At 31.4% G+C, this 21,370-nt stretch overlaps 1 protein-coding gene across 2 annotated transcripts in view; it reads left to right on the top strand.

Moving 5' to 3' along the window:
- The window catches only part of foxo (forkhead box, sub-group O), a 480,629-nt gene that overhangs the window by 301,217 nt on the left and 158,042 nt on the right, over positions 1-21,370 (top strand). Inside the window, exon 1 of one of the 2 annotated variants that reach the window (XM_075359361.1) lies at positions 5,456-5,535. The exons of the other annotated variant lie outside the window; for it this stretch is intronic. The gene's annotated coding sequence lies outside the window, so the exon portion shown is untranslated. Of the gene's footprint in view, positions 1-5,455; positions 5,536-21,370 lie in introns of those variants that run through there. 2 annotated transcript variants of the gene reach the window in all.

Genomic DNA, 21,370 nt, shown 5'->3' with positions numbered 1-21,370 from the left:
AAAAATAAATGTATTTTAGTAAAATTAAAATGAAACGGACAACTTACGTAACAACGTAATAAAAAACAGTAATAGGTTACAAAAAAATTAATTGTGTAGATTTGCTTAAAAAAGAATCAGAATTTACAAGAATATTTACAAAAATTGAAAATTTACTACTCTATTTTATAAAAAAAAAATTATAAGAAAAATAACAAAAAACGTATTGAAGAGAAATCGAATTATGTTTCATTGTGTTTACAAAAAAGATTTCTCAAAAAATTACAAAAAAAATTTTTTTTAATTACGGTACTGTAGAATAAAGCCTTTGATAATCGGTAATTGAAACGGCATTAAAAATACTATTTCTTCTTAAAAAAATAATCTCTGTAATTTGTACTTGCTTTAATGTAGGTTTTCGTTTATGAGCTGCAAGAATCGCCGGAACCTCTAGAAAACCGATTTTTTGTGTTGTAATCGCGAAAGATTTAGGTTTTCAGGTTTCAACGGAAATATCTATTTTGACCATCCTTGAATCCATTTTGACTAGTTCGTACGTATGTATCTCGCACAACTCAAAAACGATTAGCCGTAGAATGTTGAAATTATCGATTTAGGACTGTTTTAACATCGTTTGTGCACTTCCCCTTTAGATTGCAATCGACTGGAACAAAAGTGTCCAAAATAAGCCCGAAATGAAAATAAAAAATTACATTTTGGATTTTTTTCATAACTGCAGTAACTAGCCCTCATTGAGAGGTTTTCAACGATATATCATAAGCGGTACTTATTTCCATCGGTTCCAGTTAGAGCCAAATAAAATTTTAATTAATGAAATATTAGGATCTTACAAGAGGAAGGCACATCGGTTCAAATCCGACTTTATCTCCTTTGTTTTACTTTAAATATATTGATTTATTAATAATTCTTAATATCTGATTGTAAAAAAATGTGTATATGTAATAAATTACATATACGCATTTTTTAACATCCGATGTTTTAAACATTTTTACTAAATTTTTTCTAAAATCGTTTCCTATTTGTATTTCGTAATTTATTTGTGTGTTTTAAATGTATGTGATATATTTTAAATGAAAATTATATTACTACCCCTGACAATGAATTTGAAATAAAGATCTATCAAGGGCGAAACCAGGAAAGTTATGCAATATTTTCCAGTTTTTATTTAACTTAAGTTACATTCAGACTCTTTTTTTTTTTTTATTAGCCAAATCATCATTACAACTGAATATGCTACTATATTAAAAAAATTGATGTGGACACCACATGACTTCCTTGTACACCTATTAAATTACACACACATAAATTTTGTTGCACTTTATTTAAACTTATTCCATTTGAAAGTGAAATACATTCCTCCAATTCTCTAATAAAGTGGACAGGTACACAATTGCATTGTGGTGAACACCACGATGCAACACATTTTTTGTGGTGTCCGTAATAGCAATTTGTAAACTAATGTTTATATATTAATTTTGTTTCACGTCGCTCAAGTAGTAACGTGGTGAAAGTGAGAAAGTGTCGGATCCATAACCGTGCACACATCGGTTCGAATCCTACTTCATATACACTTCTTTTTAAACGTTTTTTTTTTTTTTAATTTAAATATATTGATTTATTAATAATGATTAACCTGTCAAATTTTTTGAATTAAAATGAAAAGTTCATAAAATTATTTTTTACTAATAACTTCTGATTAAAAAAAATTATACGTGTATGAAGTCGGATTCGAACCGATATATCTTCCTCTTGTAAGATCCAAATATTTCATTAATTAAAATTTTATTTGGCTATAACTCTGGAACCGATAAAAATAAGTACCGCTTATGATATATCGTTGAAAAGCTCTCTTTGAGGGCTTATTACCGCAGTTAAGAAAATGTTCAAAATCCAAAAACATTTGGTAATTGAACTTTTTCTTTTGGCTTTTTCGGACACTTTTTCTCCAGTCGATTGCAATCAAAAGGGAAGTTGTACAGGTAGATGTTACAACAGTCTTAATTCTAAAATTTCAACATCTTACGGCTAATCGTTTTTGAGTTACACGAGATATATACGTACGTACAGACGTCACGCCGAAACTAGTCAAAATGGATATTTCGGTTGAAATCTGAAAACCGAGATTTTTCGTAATCGCAATACTTCCTTTACTTCGTACAAGGAAGTAAAAACAAGATTGTTTTTATTAAAATATTAAAAATTTTATTTAATTTTACGCTGGTCTAGCGATTAACTCGTCGTCGCAAATCAGTTGTGTAACAGCTGATTTCGAAGTCGAAGATTCTGACGTTCAAATCCTAACAAAAATCAGTTGCTGTTATATGGATTTGAATACTAGGCAGTGGTTACTGGTATACTTTGATGGTTGGGGTTCAATTAACCGAATAGCTCAGGAATGGTAGGCCTGAGTTTATACAAGATACCTCTCTTTACATGTCACATGTGTCATCCTCATCACTTTGGCAGCCCTTGGTGCGGTTGGCGGGCGGGGGTTGCATATTATTCGCTAGTTGAACGGATTGCAACGTAAACAGACATTAGAAAAAAAAAAAAATTATGCTATAAGTATGTTATATTATTTGAGGGATATGCCTATTGCAGTATCATTCTTGCTTTAAAAAAGTTTTATGATTTTTTTTCCTAGCAGTTTATCGATTATTATTTGTAATCGGGAAAGGTCATATTTATAAACAATATCGTTATATGGAACTTAAATTTTATTTCGTTCAACAGTTGACAGTACACAACACTTATTTTTATGAAAAAACGGACCTTTAAATTAGAAATTGTATTCAAATATAGTAAGGCTGCGCATATAAATATTAGAAATTGTGATTAATGACAGTAAATCACGAATATATATTTTATTAAAATCCAATATTTACAAAATTATATAGACCATTACATCAGTAAATGTCGTTTTGTAGTAATCATTTTTTTGTTTTCATTATAGTTTGTTTTTCCAATACTTAGTAAACGCAACGCGGTATAGTACCCTTAATGGAAACCGCAATGATTTTTCTTCTATTTAATATTTAACAGATTTGTTAATTGAGATTTCATTGGAATACTAGAACTACTTTTATCGCTTGAGTAGTGGCGATATTACAGTACTAAATGATAACCGTGTTTTTTGCTTTGAAGCGTCTTAATAAGGGTCAAGCTTTTCATCGTTATTAAATATTTGTTTTGTTATATATATTCCCGTCAAAAGTATATTGTCATCTCTTGGGGCTCCCTCAAAAAGCCATTCAAATTATAAAAATGAATTGCAAGATCGTTTATTTTCTTATGAATATTCTGAAAGTCTCCAGATATTCCGTGCAGCTTTCTGGAATCGGTTCCCATAGGCAGCTGCGTCCCTTGTTCGTGACGTGCGAGTGAGGTGCAGACTTATGCAGTCTCAGGCCGACCGTACCTGAGGCGTGTGGTTAATTGAAACCCAACCGTCAAAAATACCGGTATCCACGATCAAATGAGATCGTTGTTAGGCACTTATAATACTGTCGCGTGTTAGCGGCTCGATCAGTATATTAAGAGATTGACAATTGAAAATGTTTATATACTTACAAATTATCGGTTTAAAAACATAAGTAAAACAAGACAAATCAACAAAAATAATAATAATAATAATGACAATAATGACAATAGTAATCACAATCACAATAATAATTAGAATACTAATAAATGTCAATAATAATAATAGTCAGTGATTAAATACAAAACAGAATTTAAATTAATCGTCAGGATTTATTCACAGTTAGATAAATAATGAAAAACATAATTTAGTACCGTCGACAAAAGACATTATCATGACCGCTAGTCTTACACTTTTAACCGCTAGTCCTGTATTAACAAAATAGTACGATAGAATAGACAATTATAAGATAAGGCTCTTTTACTGCAAATACCGTCGCTGTTCACAAATAAAACTACCCTAACAGTTTACGAATGAAATTTAGTACATTATTTCTTTCGCTTATAGTCTAACAGTAACTCACAGAATCGTTTCTTGTTTTCATGTACTGTCTATATTTGAATTACTTGTGACGTCACCTTAATTGCGACGAACTTAAATCGCACTAGAAATTCGCTTTTTCACTGACCTCCTCGCGGAATACTCACGTTGACTGACATCTCGCATAAATCTCATCTGAGTCTCTCGCATTATAACGTCTCGCTTAGACTGATTTCGCAGAATTCATTTCAACCGGTCTTCCCCTGAGTATTTATACTCCGACCGAAGCGTGATATACCGGACAGGAGTATCCGTGGGCCAGAAAAAAACTTTCTGGAGCAGAACCCTCACTAATTTTAGCTGCGAGCCGCCACTGGAAAGTTAACTACCGAATGAATCAAGCAGGTCAAAGATGGAAAATAAGCGAAGATAGAAACACATTAATTCACAGACGTAGACGAGTTCAGACAAAAACTCAAAACGGTGAAGGTTTTCAGAAGATAAGAACGAGAGCAAAGGCGAAAAGAACACGCTCGTAATACGGGAAAAATATCGGGAACAAACGAAAAAAGATGCCTATGTTTCGTGATCCTCTAAAGAGAAGGATTTCGATTAAAAATAGAATTTATTTCTGAATGACATTTTTAAGGGAATTTTTTTTGCTAAAAGCTAATGACGGCAGCCGAGAACGGTTACGAGAGTCTAATGAAAGAGCCCTGAAAAATATTCTTTCGCGATTACAGACCGTTCAAAAATTACTAATTCACTGATACGCTGCAGTGCAGCTTCTTTTAAGAGAACCTTACCGATTACATTTGAATAGGATATACGAATATACTGATAATTTTTAAACAGATGCCCGTTCATCTTTAATTGTATCGCGTATGATCTCCATTCGCTACAACACGCTTATTATTTTGTATTTATGTCGTTTCAACATTTCCGATAGAATTGTAGCGTCCGTCTCTCGTCTAAAAGATTTTGGGTTTGAATCCCAGTAAGGCTTGACATTTTTTATTCTCTATAAACTCCATCTGACGTAAAAAAAAAATTAATTGGACTTCAGGGCCGTTTGTTTCTGGAGTCGATAAATAAATAATATAATTATAAAAATATAACAGATTTGACGGTAAAATTCGAGAATTTTAATAACGGTCAATAATTGGAAAAAGAAACAAATTTTTTTTTCTTTTTTTATTGTAAGATTTTTACTGTGAACCGGGTTTCAATAAAGGGATAATTTCTATTTTATATGCGAGTAGTATAATATAAAATTAAATAATATTTGTCTCTTGTAATATCGTCGACGTACTTAACGATTTGTGGGCGCAATGTTAGTAGATGGTAGACATGGTATTTTAAATATTATTGCTGCGGAAGACAATTTTGTAACATAATTTCAGGTGACTTATTATAAAATATTATTTTTATTTACTTATATTTAACTTTTTTTTAAGCTGTTCTTTTAATCTAATAAATTTTTTGTTATGTTACAGGTGAGAGTCTTTCAGTCATCATTATATCCGTTTTGAAATTCATTGCGTTCTTTTTAACCGTCTAACAACTAGATATATTTGGTAAATTTGCATATTTAATTTTATTTAAATTATATTTAATATGTTTGGATTTTTAATTACTAAATATGATATAGCGGTAAAATTCTCCAGAAGCCTGTGTTGTTTAATCAATTTTAAAAAGAAATTAAAATTTTTTATACTTGATATGACCTCAATATTCCAGCGTTGATATCATTAAAATAATAATAAAAACAAAAGATTTATTTTACAGTATTTATTAATTACAGTATATATATATATATATATATATATATATATATATATATATACTTTCTAGAATAGTTCTACAGTAAAAAGCATTACAAATTGAGTAACAATCTTGACCATTTAACTAACTACAAACCTTCGCTTACAAAATCTGTGTTAAGGTATTTCGGTCTGTATGTTCTAAAAACTATAACAAAATGAAACGCATGTTCTTCCTGCCTAAGATTATACAAAGAGCATAACCGACATAGTTCTGCTTTAAAAGACCTGTAGTTTAAATAAAAAAAACTCACATCTTACCTTTAAAATTAATTTTACATTCTTAAACGGCAGGGAATCCGCATAATTATCTTTCTGTAATGCAATTTAAAGTACTCCCTTTTTTTTTTATTAAATCAGTGCTAATAATTAATTCGTATAAATTTCTGACTGGTTAAGGTAATATATTTTCATTATTACATTCTACTTCTGTTTGGTATTGATTACGTAATTTCAAAAAAGAATTTAATTTTTATTTAATAAGTACTTTTATGACAGATGTAATGTAATATTTCTAAATAAAATTGGAATCTTTCTGACGTTTCTTTGTTTTATTCAATTTATCTTACACCATCGAGTTCGGAATAAAATTTTCTACGAGTTTCGTTTAAAGTTTTACGCGTTTATTACCCGTTTTTTACAAAGCTGTTGTACGTCAAACATAAAAAAAAAAGGTTTTTTGCCTCGATATATTGGTTTTCACTCCATATTTCTCAAAATATACTAAAGATACGGTTCTGGGACCGACTTAAATCCATTTTTCAGGTCAAAAACCACGAGATCAGTAATTCTGCCCCTTAATTAACGTTCTAAAAATTTCAATACGACCTCATTTTACCGGGGTAGTGAAATTCCAGTTTTCACTAATTGTAACTCCCAAACGAAGCGTGTTAGGACATATGTTTATGTGAACTTTATCGATTATTTTCACGAGTAGAATAGGTTATGAAAGTCCCGGGAGAACTTCGTTATATACTCTGTATATTAATGTCTTATTTTTTATGAGTTTTTAGTTTTTAAAATTATTTAAATGGTAATTTTATGTTTCCAATATAAGTTAAAAAAATAAAACGATTTAATTAATTTTTTTAAATTTAAGACCGGTGGCTACACCAGTTTGCCGACTACAAGCGGACGTTTTTTCGATGTAAGTTGTAAAATTACGTTAATTGAGTTAGTGCCGACCGTCGCCGCTAGTACCGCCACACCCGCCCGAATTAAATACGGTATGCGCGCGCGCTTTAGTTAGAATCATTGAATTAAATCGACGAAAAAGTATTATATTTAAATAAAATGATAAATATTTTTTAGTCGGTTGTGCGTGTATATTTGTGTAAACCATGCGTCAGAAACAATTGCTTTGCCAGCTTTTTTTTTATAGAAATGAAACGCATTTTTAACGGTTTAAAATGATAAATTGTGTATAGCTTATCTTTCAGACTTTAATAGCATTACGACGTTTTACATTCAAGAAATGAATCTTTCGTTGTCTTTGCCTTACACATCGAGGTGGTATATTGTTGTTAGTAAACAGATTTTTAAAATAATACTCGGTCTTATTTTGTGGTTTATTTATAATGAAGATATTTTAATTAAACAACTGTTAACTAATTCAGTTCGAGTTATTTATAAATATTAAATAACTTCGTAGATTATTGATTTTTATTTACATTTAAATTAAATATTTATTTGTTTGAAAATTTTAGGATAACAGGCCACACATTTCTTTCTCTTCTAATAATCTTTATCGTTCGTCTTGCATGCTCACTGTGCTAGAATAATTTTATTCCATTGACACGAAAACTGGATTTTATTATCATTATTTAATAATAATAATAATAATTTTTATTATATTTTACTGATTTTTTATATATATTTATATATATATATATATTTTTTTTTTTATGATCGCATCAACAATTAAAGTCATTAGCCACTTAGTGTAATGTAACTGTATCGGTAAATTTGTAATCTTGAACAAACTCAGGTCGACTACTGCTGAGATGTGTGGTTAATTAAAAACCCAACCGCCAAAGTACACCGGTATCCACAATCTAGTATTCAAATCCGAATAAAAGTAACCTTTATTTATTAGCATTTGGACGTGAGAATTTTAACTTCGAAATCAGCTGATTTACGAGACGAGTTTAGCACTAAACCAACCCGGTTGGTTATATTTTCTAATTTATAATTTATTTTATATTTACGCGAACCAAAGTAATGAAATGCAATAGAAATAACGAATACGGGGCCACAAATATAAAAATAGGAAGAGAAAAGATTACGGAGGTAGAAGAATTTTGTTATTTGGGAAAAAGAATTACTAAAGATGGACGAACCAGGAACGATATGAAATGCCGAGTAGCACAGGCGAAACGAGCCTTCAGTAAGAAATATAATTTGTTTACGTCAAAAATTAGTTTAAACGTCAGGAAAATATTTTTGAAGGTATATGTTTGGAGTGTCGCTTTACATGGAAGTGAAACTTGGACGATCGGAGTATCTGAGAAGAAAAGATTAGAAGCTTTTGAAATGCGGTGCTATAGGAGAATGTTAAAAATCAGACGGGTGGATAAAGTGACAAATGAAGAGGTATTGCGACAAATTGATGAAGAAAGAAGCGTTTGGAAAAATATATTTAAAAGAAGAGACAGAGTTATAGGCCACATATTAAGGCATCCTGGAATAATCGCTTTAATATTGGAAGGACAGGTAGAAGGAAAAAATTGTGTAGGCAGGCCACGTTTGGAATATGTAAAACAAATTGTTAGGGATGTAGGATGTAGAGGGTATACTGACATGAAACGACTAGCACTAGATAGGGAATCTTGGAGAGCTGCATCAAACCGGTCAAATGACTGAAGACAAAAAAAAATTACGCGATCTATATAATGAATTTTTACGCACCGATCAGAGTAAAGATTCATTTATTAATTTAATATACGTTATTTATAAATATAAATTACGGGAACCGTTAAATAACTTTTAACGTTACGTAACAATTAAATTTAACAATTAATCGCTTCTACCTTGAAACGAACTATTTCTTTGGTTTAAGGCCACCACACATAACCACCGAAAAAGATCTCCACAGCAACTCAAAATTTTTTAAATGAAACTAGTATAATTGTAATAAATTATTTTAATGGGCGTTGAAAAACAAAAGTGTTGACAATGGAAACAAAAATGACGGGACAAGATTAAACTGATAAATTTCCAATCGCTAAATTAGCACACGATAAATCTCTTACGGAGGTTAACATTTAATATTTTTACTTTATAATAGATATTTGAAAAATCACACCCCCACCCCCAAAAAATGCTCTAAATTTGAAGCTCCGTTGTGATCGCTATGACGGTTGTTTTTCATTGTAGTTTCTTGTGTTGTCTAATTACGCATATAAATTAATTTTTACTAAACTGGGAGCCCCAAATCTCACCGAGCGGATGAACCCAACCAAAATTCACGAATTTTCCAACGTTTTCCTTTCCCCCCCCCCTTTTTTTTAGGTTTATGTTGTTAAATTAACGACTTTATCGTGCCAATAATCAGAAGCTGTACATTTTTTTTTTTGTTATTAAATAAACGCAGTAAAATTGTTATTGATAAATAAATGGAAAAAGAAATAAGATTCAAATGAGTAGAATCTAAAGGTATTTAAGTATGGAAATCCTTAAATAACTTTTCACATTTAATCGTAAGAAAAATAAAATTTATTAAATATTCATAATCTGAAAATCTGAAACGATAACATTTCTGGTAAGAGACCACCATACCACCAAACATACATGGAGGGCGACTAAAAAATATATATCGAAAGGGAGGATTATTTAAAGGCACGGAAAAACACATTTATGTCAGGCTATGAAATTCTTAACCAAAATGATTGTTAATTAATATTTTTCTGGAATAATTTTAAAAGTAGCTTGTATTACACACCAAAGGACTTTTTAAAATAGGATCATATATATATATATATATATATATATATATATATATATATTTTAGTAGTTTTTCTTTCTTTAGCAGTTATCTAGCTAGTAGCTATAATTTAATTTAGTTTTACGATTTTCCTACTTGGATTTTAGATTGTATAATTATTTAAAACTGAAATTCTTCTTTTATTCTCCATTAACAAAATTTATTTATTATTAGAATCGTATAATTTTTCCTTCATTATATAATTTTCATCTACCACAATTATGTTAACTTAAGGGAAAAAATATAGCCTGTGATTTACATTCTGTTATATATTTCCGAATAGAACAATTTCTTTTGTTACTAAAATCTCAGCCGCATAGATACAACCCCTTTACTTTATATATATATATAATATAGACTGTACCCTTTATACGTTTAGGACAGGTGGTCATCTGTTAATCGGTAGTCGAACCATTTTTGGTGTCAAAATTCAGTGTATTCAACTGTACACGCTACCTGAAGCTGTTGGAAGAGTTTGCCCGCTCAAAATTCTGAAATGTTGAAAAGACCGCTTTTCATATAATTCATGTATAAAAAACCTTTTTTTCCGTTTATTAAATCGGCTAATCTCGTATCGGTCGTACGACAGATGTTACTCTCATTTCATTCTGAATTTTTTGTTTGCGAATTTATATAATTTCTTTTAAAAATTGTACTTTTGCAGACTTAAAAAACAAATCGGTAATTTTATCTTAATTCTTTAAAAAAAAAATAAAAAGTAGAAATAAAAAATGATATATTATTTATAATAAATTAACAAATTAATCGCTCGAGTATGAAATTATATTATTATTTCACGCGCGTAGCGAGCGGGGGGTTAATGGTGACCGAAGAAAGCTCTGCGGGTGTCCTAGACGCCGTTGCTGTGCATCACGGGAGCGGCGAGTAAAGTGAGCTCTGCAGCCCTGGGGTAGGCCTCGGGAAGCCCCTGAGTTGGCTGCGGGGTTCGCCTGGGCCCTGAGGGTCCAGGTTCTGGCTAGACGGGCCGGCTAGTCTATATATATAAAAGAATATGTTCCGACTGACCGATTCATCAACGCCCAGTAAAAACTACTAAAGATAAATCGGTGATAATTTCTATACCGGCTAGTCGGGAAGCGAAGCCCTGACCGGGAAAACATCCCCTCACCGCGAAGGAAAACGCAACTATATAGCGGGGCAAGCCGCGACGGGTCTGCTTGTATATAAAAAAACCACGTCGTGACCGATTCAAAATCAACGCCCAGCAAAAACTACTAAAGATAAATTAATGAACATTTGTATATATGTTCTTACGCTGCAATTGCACGATAAGAAAGGACTTTTTGAAATTCCGAGTTTAAAGGGTTAAAATGGAGTAACAATTAAATTTACTATTTTTTTACTTTCTCGGAGACAAAGGAAGATATCGGCTTGAATTTTTGGTGTGTATAATCTTCACGTGAATTTCTAGATATTTTTGAAGTTCCAACTTTAAAGGGTTAAAACGGATAGTTTTAACCCGGTTATTTTTTTCCTTATTTCCGCCGATATTGAACGATGTATTCGCTGGATTTGGGCTTGCGTGTATACTCTTCAGATAAATATCTAAAAACAATTTTCGAATTTTTTTTTTTAATTTCGATTTTATAAGTGGTGTGACGGTGTAGGGCACGGCGGCTCAACCGACATAGCCATTGCCACTGTTACTATATCTGCTATGTGACTTGTTGCACCTGCCTCCGGTTACTTGACTAAAAAAATAAAATAAAAAAAATTGACCGCGACGTGAAACGCAAGTAACCAAAATAGAGCGGGCGAAGCCGTAACGGGGGTTGTAACATATACAATTTTTTGTTTGTTTTTGTAACAGTTTTATATACGGTTATTTAAATTATTTTGTGTAAGAAGTTTATTTCAAATTATTTATAAACGGATAATTTTTTTAAATGAAAAATGAAATGTTCATTTATCGTGATTGATGATCGATTATGAGTTATTCCATTCGGTCATTTTAAAGTGTTCGGGGGCTTATGTATCACAGCTGTTTTTAACGATTAAAAAATATTCGCTAAAATTTATTTATAATTATAATAATTAAAATCAAAATTAAAATTTTTTTTTTTAATTTAGGAGCTCCCCCATCAGGTAAGTTATTTTAGTGACTTTATTGTTTAACAAAATCCGTTTTGAGCATTAATAATATGAAATTGCGAAATCTTTTTAATTTTTATTTCGGGGTCTTATACTCGGAGGAAACATTCGGGTAAATATTTTAAAGAAAATGATCCTTATCCTTTTGTTATTTGGGAAGTAGAATTACTAAAGATGGACGAAGCAGGAGCGATATAAAATGCCGAATAGCACAAGCTAAACGAGCCTTCAGTAAGAAATATAATTTGTTTACGTCAAAAATTAATTTAAACGTCAGGAAAATATTTTTGAAAGTGTATGTTTGGAGTGTCGCTTTATATGGAAGTGAAACTTGGACGATCGGAGTATCTGAGAAGAAAAGATTAGAAGCTTTTGAAATGCGGTGCTATAGGAGAATGTTAAAAATCAGATGGGTGGATAAAGCGACAAATGAAGAGGTGTTGCGGCAAATTGATGAAGAATGAAGCGTTTGGAAAAATATAGTTAAAAGAAGAGACAGACTTATAGGCCACATACTAAGGCATCCTGGAATAGTCGCTGTAATATTGGAAGGACTGGTAGAAGGGAAAAATTCTGTAGGCAGGCCACGTTTGGAATATGTAAAACAAATTGTTAGGGATGTAGGATGTAGAGGGTACACTGAAATGAAACGACTAGTACTAGATAGGGAATCTTGGAGAGCTGCATCAAACCAGTCAAATGACTGAAGACAAAAAAAAGATCCTTATCATCGTAGATTTTAAATAAAGAGCTATTTAAAAAAATTTTTCGCAATTTGTTTACAGTATTTGAATCTATTTTTTGTTAAAAAAATTATTTTTTTGAAGTCTCTTTCAGCCACAAAATTTAAAAAACACCAATTTTTTTTACCGTATGTATTTTATGTATCTCGTGTGTATTTTCCCGTTATAGCTGCAGTAACATATATCGCTGTAGACGGAAAATTAAAAATCAATAATCTATATTTCCCCTTTCCGGAAAAACCTGTAGCTTATGCTCGGTACTAATAATTTAATATCGTTTCGCATGTATTTTTTTGCGAAAGCAAAGTATTTTGTAGGCCAATCCGTAAAAAATGTTCACATAAAATAAACTTAAAAATCTAAATTCCCGACTACGCCGATCAAGCCATACTAAACCTTGCACGTTTTTTTTTTACAAAATCTTTCTGGCTTCGCTGAAAAGATCAAACGTTAACGGTCTGATTTTTATGTAAAAGTTAAACTAAGAAAAAGAAAATTTTTAAAAACTTTTCAACATTTTAGGTCAGGGTCTGTAATTTAAAAAAAATTGTAGATATTTCTTGATATTATATGTATGAAGTATATAAACTTTCAAAAATTATTTGAAAAATATATTTAAACCGAAGGGACGTAGAGTAAAATAATACTTGAGTTTAGGAGGTGAGGTTTATGTTTTGAAAAAATCTTTCTCGCGTTATTTATGTAGGGAACATATTTGCTTAAATAAAGTTTTTTCTAAAATGCTTCTCAAGAAAATTAAAACTAATTTTTTCGTGATATCCCCTTCCTCTTTACTAATTAAAAAAATATTAATTCGATCAATGTCCCATGTATAGAAATATTTGAGCCAAATGTGAATAAAATCGGTCGATTCTGAGATATAAGGTCAAAGGCAGTGCAACACACATACATATACGAGTATATGTACTCGCATATATGCTTTAAAGAATTAAAAGGAAAAGATTTACAGAAAATCCGGTACCCCGTTTTCGACATGATCGCTATTCTTTCCCCTTTAATATAGCTATATTCACCGACAAAGGAAAATCTAAACCCTTTTATTTGTTTTACGTTCGACTTTTTGAAACTGGTGCCAGATTAAGGAATTTTATATTCTGTTGTTACTTATTATTTTTTTTCAATTTAACCCGAATTTTAAAGCTTATTAATTTACATATTTTTTTACTTCCTTGTACGAAGAATTGCGATCGCGAAAAAATTCGGTTTTCTGATTTCAACAGAAATATCCATTTTGACCATCCGTGTATCCATTTTGACTAGTTCGGCGCGATATCTGTACGTACGTATGTATCTCGCGTAACTCAAAAAATTTTGGATTTAGGACTGTTGTAACATCTAGAGTTGCACCTCCCCTTTTGATTTCAATCGACTGGACCAAAAATGCCCAACGTCCAAACATTTTGAATTTATTTATGGGGTTTTTCTTAACTGCAGTAATAAGCCCTTATTGAAAGCTTTTCAACAAAATATCATAAACGGTACTTATTTTCGTCGGTTCTAGAGTTGTAGACAAATAACATTTTAATCGATGAAATATTTTGATCTTACAAGGTGAAGGGCACATCGGTTCGAATTCGACTTAATTTCCTTTTTTTTTATTTGAATATTGTTTTATTAATAATTATTAACCTGAGATTCTAAAAAAAGATTTACAATAAATAATAATTCAATAATAACAATAAGAAAAATCAGAAGTTATTAGCGAAATAAAATTGTAGGTACTTTTAAAAATGTATGTGTGTAATTTAATAGGCGTACAAGGAAGTCGTGTGGTGTCCACATCAGATTTTTTATCTTTGTGCAAATATTTTTTTAAATAGTTTTTTTTTATTACATAATTTAACGTATGGTTTTGAGGAAGTTAATCCATAGGAATTTTGATAACGAATTTTAGTTGATAAAAGAACAATTTTTATATGTATAATAAAAACATCGATTCGTTTATAACGGCTAAAATACTATTACGCTGATCTGATGTTTATCGATAAGTGATATTATAAATAAATAAATAAAAATAATATTAGCGCTGGTAGTTATTAGAAATAATAATATTTGACCTTGTATTTGAGGAAGGTAAAAAATAAATTGCGTTAATCTTAATTTTACCGGAAAAGGCTTTTTTAAAGTTTATTTATAGTTTTAACACTCGTTGCTTTAATTATTAAATAATTTTAACTCGGTTATCTTTTTAATTCCTCTTCGTCCTTTGTAATAACGCTTTTAATAATAAAATACTTAATTTCCGTAATTTAAAACATTATTTGTATTTTTCACGATATATAATTACAGGTTTACTGTAAAAGCAATACAAAATAAATCGTAGTTTACATGATTTGCGTATACTTGACAAAATTTGAAAAACGTTTTAGGAAATAAAGCTTAAAAATAAACTTACACAAAGATTCGAAAGATTCTCGGTTATCAGATATTTTTATTTTTAAACGTACATTTAGACCAAAATTTTCCAGCTTTTTAATACTTTCAGTATAATGCAATTTACTGCGATCTGCAAAATAAGCGGTAATTTCAGGTTGGACGTCATCATTTGAAGTGAACCTTTGTCCAGCGAGTCGTTTCCTCAGGTTGAGGAAGACGAAGTAATTGCTGGGAGAACGATTCCGGCCAATTCGCCAGTTACGGAAGCAGTTAGAAGCACATTTTATGGAGTTTTTTTAGTTGCATTTTTTTTTGTCCGGATGCGGACTTTTAGCCTGAACAACACTCTTCAATAGTGAATCGCTTCCAGTAGTGAAACGTAATACTCCCCGGTGATGATCCTGCCTTTTTTTTTACGTAATTTATGAGAACCGCGCTATAAGAATACCAAAAACCCGTAGCCATTAGTCTTCTAGTAGATGGAGCCGTTTTCGCTTTCTTTAGCCTCATCCACCCACTTTTACCCGATTTTTGAACCGATGTTATATCTGTGGCGCATAATGATGGATCCATCTTTCATTTGGTATTCAGGGGAATCGCGTTTAAATAAAACTACACACTTGAGAAGTGTTCAGTCGACTGCCTTTTTTTGGTCGACTGTTTGCAAACGCGGCATTTATCGAAAGAGAGTTTTATTATACCAAAGCATCATCCTACCCTACTAAACGGTATTTGTAAGTGTGTCTTTGTGTGCGTCTTCCTCAGCTTAGTACCGGAATCTACCGATCGCTTGCGAAAAATCCCGATTCGTTAGTACATGTCTCTTGGTATTCAGGTGTACACTTGTTACATTATTATATAACGATATACCTATATATATATATATATCGATATATATGCGATATATATATAGATGCTCTGGGAAAATTTAGTACTTTTTAATCGCATTCGAATTTTCGGATAAAAGACACAAATATCTCGGAAACGGTCGGTCCTAGTACTCTGAAAACATTTTCGACCTCCCTCATCGATACCCTATCCGCTCCCAGTGGTAATAAGATGATAATAAGTTTCTAGTGCTCCCAGGGCGCCGTTCGGAAATTGTGGAGGTGTTGCGATGGGGTGCCGCTGGAATATTTCTGCAATCGCTCGTCTGATTTTCACGATTCAAACGGCGTATGGATCAGCAGATCGAGCGCTAACTGTTTAACGCATCGGGTACACTCTTGCTTGAACGGATCTTGGTTATCCGGAAATTAAATCGTTCAGCCGTATGTATTCATTGCACTCGCCCGTCGTAAAACGTACCGATTCGATCTTTCGCTAAATACGCGTACGCTCAAACCAGTGCTCTAGCGCAGCTGTGAAGTATAAAATTACGAAGACTAAAACGTACAAAACAAAAAATATATAAAAACAACTTTTTAAAAACCACGCTTACATTAAACGCACTAAAAAGTAAAGAATAAAGAATACGTAAAAAATAATTTTAGGACGGTATCTCAGAATCGATTTGACAACAAACTTTGATGGTGATATGTAAGATTATGTGAAAGTCATAGCTTCAAATTAATAATTTTATGTTGATGCGCGGCATCCCAGTCTTTAGGCCATTTATTATGTATATGAAATAATTGGCAAAAATATTTTTAATTTTTTCAATTATTGTTTACCTTTTAGTACGTTAAATTTAAGAGTGGCGTTTTAAAAATATGTGTTTCTTCTTAAAATAATGACTATAATCAAAAGAAGGCACCGGAATGTACCGATCACTGGCGGAAAATCCCGATTCGTTAGTATTTTCTAGAGTTAAATTTCTAATTTAACTTCCGTTATATCGATGTTCATCATTCAAAAAAAAATATTTTTATACAAGACTTAATCAATTTCGGACACCTAATAATCCCATTTCGAGACGCCTCCCGCCAGGGTACCCGCCCCGACCGCCTAGCTGCGGAGGTGTGCGGAGGCACGCCCTGCAGCTAGTATAAAATTCTATCAATATGTTTGTAATGTCAGCTTATCTTCAGCTGGCGATCATTTATTACGTTATTGTGATTTTATATGACGATTTCGTTGATCCCAGCATTTACGGACGCTTAGAGCGTTCATCTTAAACTGCTGTATCAACCGTTTAAATTCAGCGGCTCAGTTTTTTTACGGTCAGTAAAACGAAGGGGAAGAAACCTTTAAAGTTGAACCTATTTCCGTCGGATTAAACCGTTTAAAAAAATAAATTTTGTGACAGCTTGATCTTAAATTTTATCCAGTTTTTCAGAAGTCATTACTTTGTTTTTCACGCGATTGCTACAAACAAGCGACTAATAGCACGCATCTGAAACTTAGCAGCGCGATTTGTAAATTATCATAATTGAGAAGTATTAAAATCATTTTGTCACTTACACCGTATTTGAATGAGGCACACAACGTTCCGAACGACCCTAGTAGTTAATTAACTCAAACGCAAATTAAAAAAATAAATTTATTCCTTATTATTATTATTATGGCGCCTCTATTAACAAGTATTTCTTATTCATTCTAAATATTTTTATTCGAAACGATATTTCAGAATGACCTTTATTTTTTTATTATCTTTTAAACTGACTGGGATAAACTACATTATTTGCGATTTCTTTTTTGTGTACGTTATTGTCAAAAGCAACTGTCCAGTGGTTGTCTGAGTAGTCATTTTTTTTTGTCTTTTTTAAAAGGATCTACCTCAAAATTCTTAGTCGAGATATTTTTGTATACTCAGTAATATTATAGTACTTCAATAATGAAAATTTTGAATATAAAACTTGAGCTGGAAAAATAACTTAAATATAATTCCAATTGATAGTCAAGTTGTATCACGTGAACAATCTAAATTTGTTTTATTATTTTTGTTTATTACTATTACTCACTGAATGTAGCGTATAGGTAAAACAATCAATGAATGCTTTTAAATGTTATTTGTTAAAAAAAAAAAACCATAAAAATATATATATTTATAAATAAAAACAAATCATATTTTTAGTTCCTTTACTTCGTATTGTAATCGCGAAAAATTTTGGTTTTCAGATTTCAACGGAAAGATCCATTTTGATCACCCCTAAATCCATTTTAATTAATTTTGGCGTGACGTCTGTACGTACGTACGTATGTATCTCTCTTTTTTTTTGTCTTCAGTCATTTGACTGGTTTGATGCAGCTCTCCAAGATTCCCTATCTAGTGCTAGTCGTTTCATTTCGGTATACCCCCCTAACAATTTGTTTTACATATTCCAAACGTGGCCTGCCTACACAATTTTTCCCTTCTACCTGTCCTTCCAATATTAAAGCGACTATTCCAGGATGCCTTAGTATGTGGCCTATAATATATGTATCTCGCATTATACAAAAACGTTTAGCCGTAGAATGTTGAAATTTTGCATTTAGCACTCTCGTAACATATAGTTGTATGTTGCTTAGTAACATTATTATTGTTACTTAGTATTATTATTGTTATTATTATTTATTATTATTATTATTATTATTTTACTTTTTATTATTTATTTTGCTTAGTGATACTTCTATACTTAGTGGTACTTATTTTCATCGGTTCCAGAGTTATAACCAAATAAACTTTTAATTAATGAAATATTTGATGTTACAAGGGGAAAGCACATCGGTTCGAATCCGACTTCATTTCCTTTTTTAAAAGTTTTTTTTTAATTTAAATATATTGATTTATTAATAATTATTAACCTCCCGTTGAAAAGAAAAAATACGAACAAAAATCATAATTTATTAGTGAAATAAAATTTTATGTACTTTTCATTTTTATGGATGTTAATAATTATTAATAAATAAATATATTTAAATTTAAAAAAAAAATTAAAAAAAATTGTATATAAAGTCGGAATCGAACCGATATATATGCTTACGGTTACCGATCCGACACGTTCTCACTTACACTACATAACTACCTGATCGACGTGAAATAAATATATAAACTGATATATAAAATGCTGATATGTACACCACAAAAAAATGTGATGCGATGTGTGGTGTCCACCACGATTCAATCGCGTAATTGTCAACTTTTTAAAAAAATTAGAGGGTCGTATCTCACTTTTAAACGAAATAAGTTTAAATGAAGCGCAGCAAAAATGTGTGTATGTAATTTAATAGGCGTACAAGGAAGTCATGTGGTGTCCACATATTATAGGATATTTTATTTTTATTTCAAATAAATTCAGAATTCAGTTTGAATTCATACAAAAATATTTCTTGCAGTTTTTACCGCTTTATATTTGTATCTAGCTGTCACCATTAAATCGTGTGAAATATGAATCGAATTACTATTGAATGAACGAGAAAATCTGTTGTTATTATTGTTCCGGAGTAATTATGATACTACGTAAATATTTATAAGTAGTAAAATTCATTTCAGAGTTACTGAATTTCATTTAAAATCAAAATTAGAATATTTCATATTAAAATATTTTTGTCGTTTTTATAAACAATAAAAACGTAGGGTATACCTAATAACTGAAAAAAATATTAAGTTTTTACCGAGTTGTTAAAACTCTATGAAAATTCGTTGCGCCAAATGAATAAATGGTATTTTGCCATTTATATGTATATAATATATATATCAGCGGTGATATAATATTTATATGCTGAATAGCACAAGCAAAATGAGCCTTCAGTAAGAAATATAATTTGTTTACATCAAAAATTAATTTAAATGTCAGGAAAATATTTTTGAAAGTATATGTTTGGAGTGTCGCTGTATATGGAAGTGAAACTTGGACGATCGGAGTATCTGAAAAGAAAAGATTAGAAGCTTTTGAAATGCGGTGCTATAGGCGAATGTTAAAAATCAGATGGGTGGATAAAGTGACAAATGAAGAGGTATTGCGGCAAATAGATGAAGAAAGGAGCGTTTGGAAAAATATAGTTAAAAGAAGAGATAGACTTATAGGCCACATACTAAGGCATCCTGGAATAGTCGCTTTAATATTGGAAGGACAGGTAGAAGGAAAAAATTGTATAGGAAGGCCACGTTTGGAATATGTAAAACAAATTGTTAGGGATGTAGGATGTAGGGGGTATACCGAAATGAAACGACTAGCACTAGATAGGGAATCTTGGAGAGCTGCATCAAACCAGTCAAATGAAAAAAAAATATATCAGCGGTGGACCGTCTAGCCTGATCTGCGGATCTGGACCCCTGGGCCCGGGTCCACCCAGGCGAATCCGGGAGCCGACGAGGGGGTCACGGACCTACCCGAGGGCCTCAGAGCACGTTTCGCTTCCTATTCCCGACTAGCCAAAGGACTTCGCGCCGTGGAACCTTGCAGTGTTCGTTACCCCCGTGGTTGATAACCACGTATGAATAAAACTGATAAATCAGGTTAAATAGATTAAATTATTCAGGTTTTATAGAAAGCCGAAAAAGAAACTAAATTACAACAGACGGAATAGTAGTAACTACGGTAATTAAGTACGCAAACCTTTGTCGAGGAATGCTGCACAACCTATTTCTGTCGCCACGGGGACAGAAATATAATAACGAAGTAAAAGGATTAATCTTTTTTTCTTTATTAAATTTTCTTAATTCACGACTTTACCCCCAAGGGGACTCGGGCCTCGGGGTCTCTGGAATAACACTAATTTATCCTGTAAATTTGAAAGCGACCGATCGGTTGCAAATCCGGCCGAAAAAAACGGGTTGTTGGTATGTTTTCACGTTACGTTCATTTAGCTCTCTTTTTTTTAAATATATATTTTTTTCCCGAATCAGCCTTCTAAGGACTATACGAATATATTTAAATTTCTGTCTTCTTCTTTTCGTATTTCCTTCGGTACTTTATTACGGTGGTTTTCTCTTCTCTCTTTAGATTACCGTTGTTTCTGATCTTTTGTACCAAAGGCATCTTGTATTGCGCAACGAGTTCATTCGGATGTACGAAACTTAATCTTCGCTTTAAAACGGTCGTTTCTAAATCTTCTGTTTAATTTAGTATTTAATTTTAATCTACAATCGTCTTGTCTTATTTCGTTCGTGTATTTTTCTCAAAATTTTCCTTTCTATTTTTATTACGCGGTTTGTATTTCTGTTATATCAGATATTTCAATCCCGAGCAATATTAATGGTTTATCGCTATATTATAACGTATAAGGATTTTTTTATTATAAATGTGCTCGTCATCAAATACAATTTTAATAGCTAAATTATTTTTATCGCGTTCAATTTTTTTTTAATGAATTATTATTTAATAATACTATTAAATATTAAAATCATCAGTTTTGTATAAAATTATAAGTAACCGTAAAGAAAAAATTAACATTAATAAGACAATAATCTAGAGATATTTTTTATTTCTAA

The sequence above is a fragment of the Lycorma delicatula genome, chromosome 3, assembly GCF_047948215.1.
Source record: "Lycorma delicatula isolate Av1 chromosome 3, ASM4794821v1, whole genome shotgun sequence".
Taxonomy (NCBI): Eukaryota; Metazoa; Arthropoda; class Insecta; order Hemiptera; family Fulgoridae; genus Lycorma; species Lycorma delicatula.
This window is presented reverse-complemented; position numbering and strand designations above follow the sequence as displayed.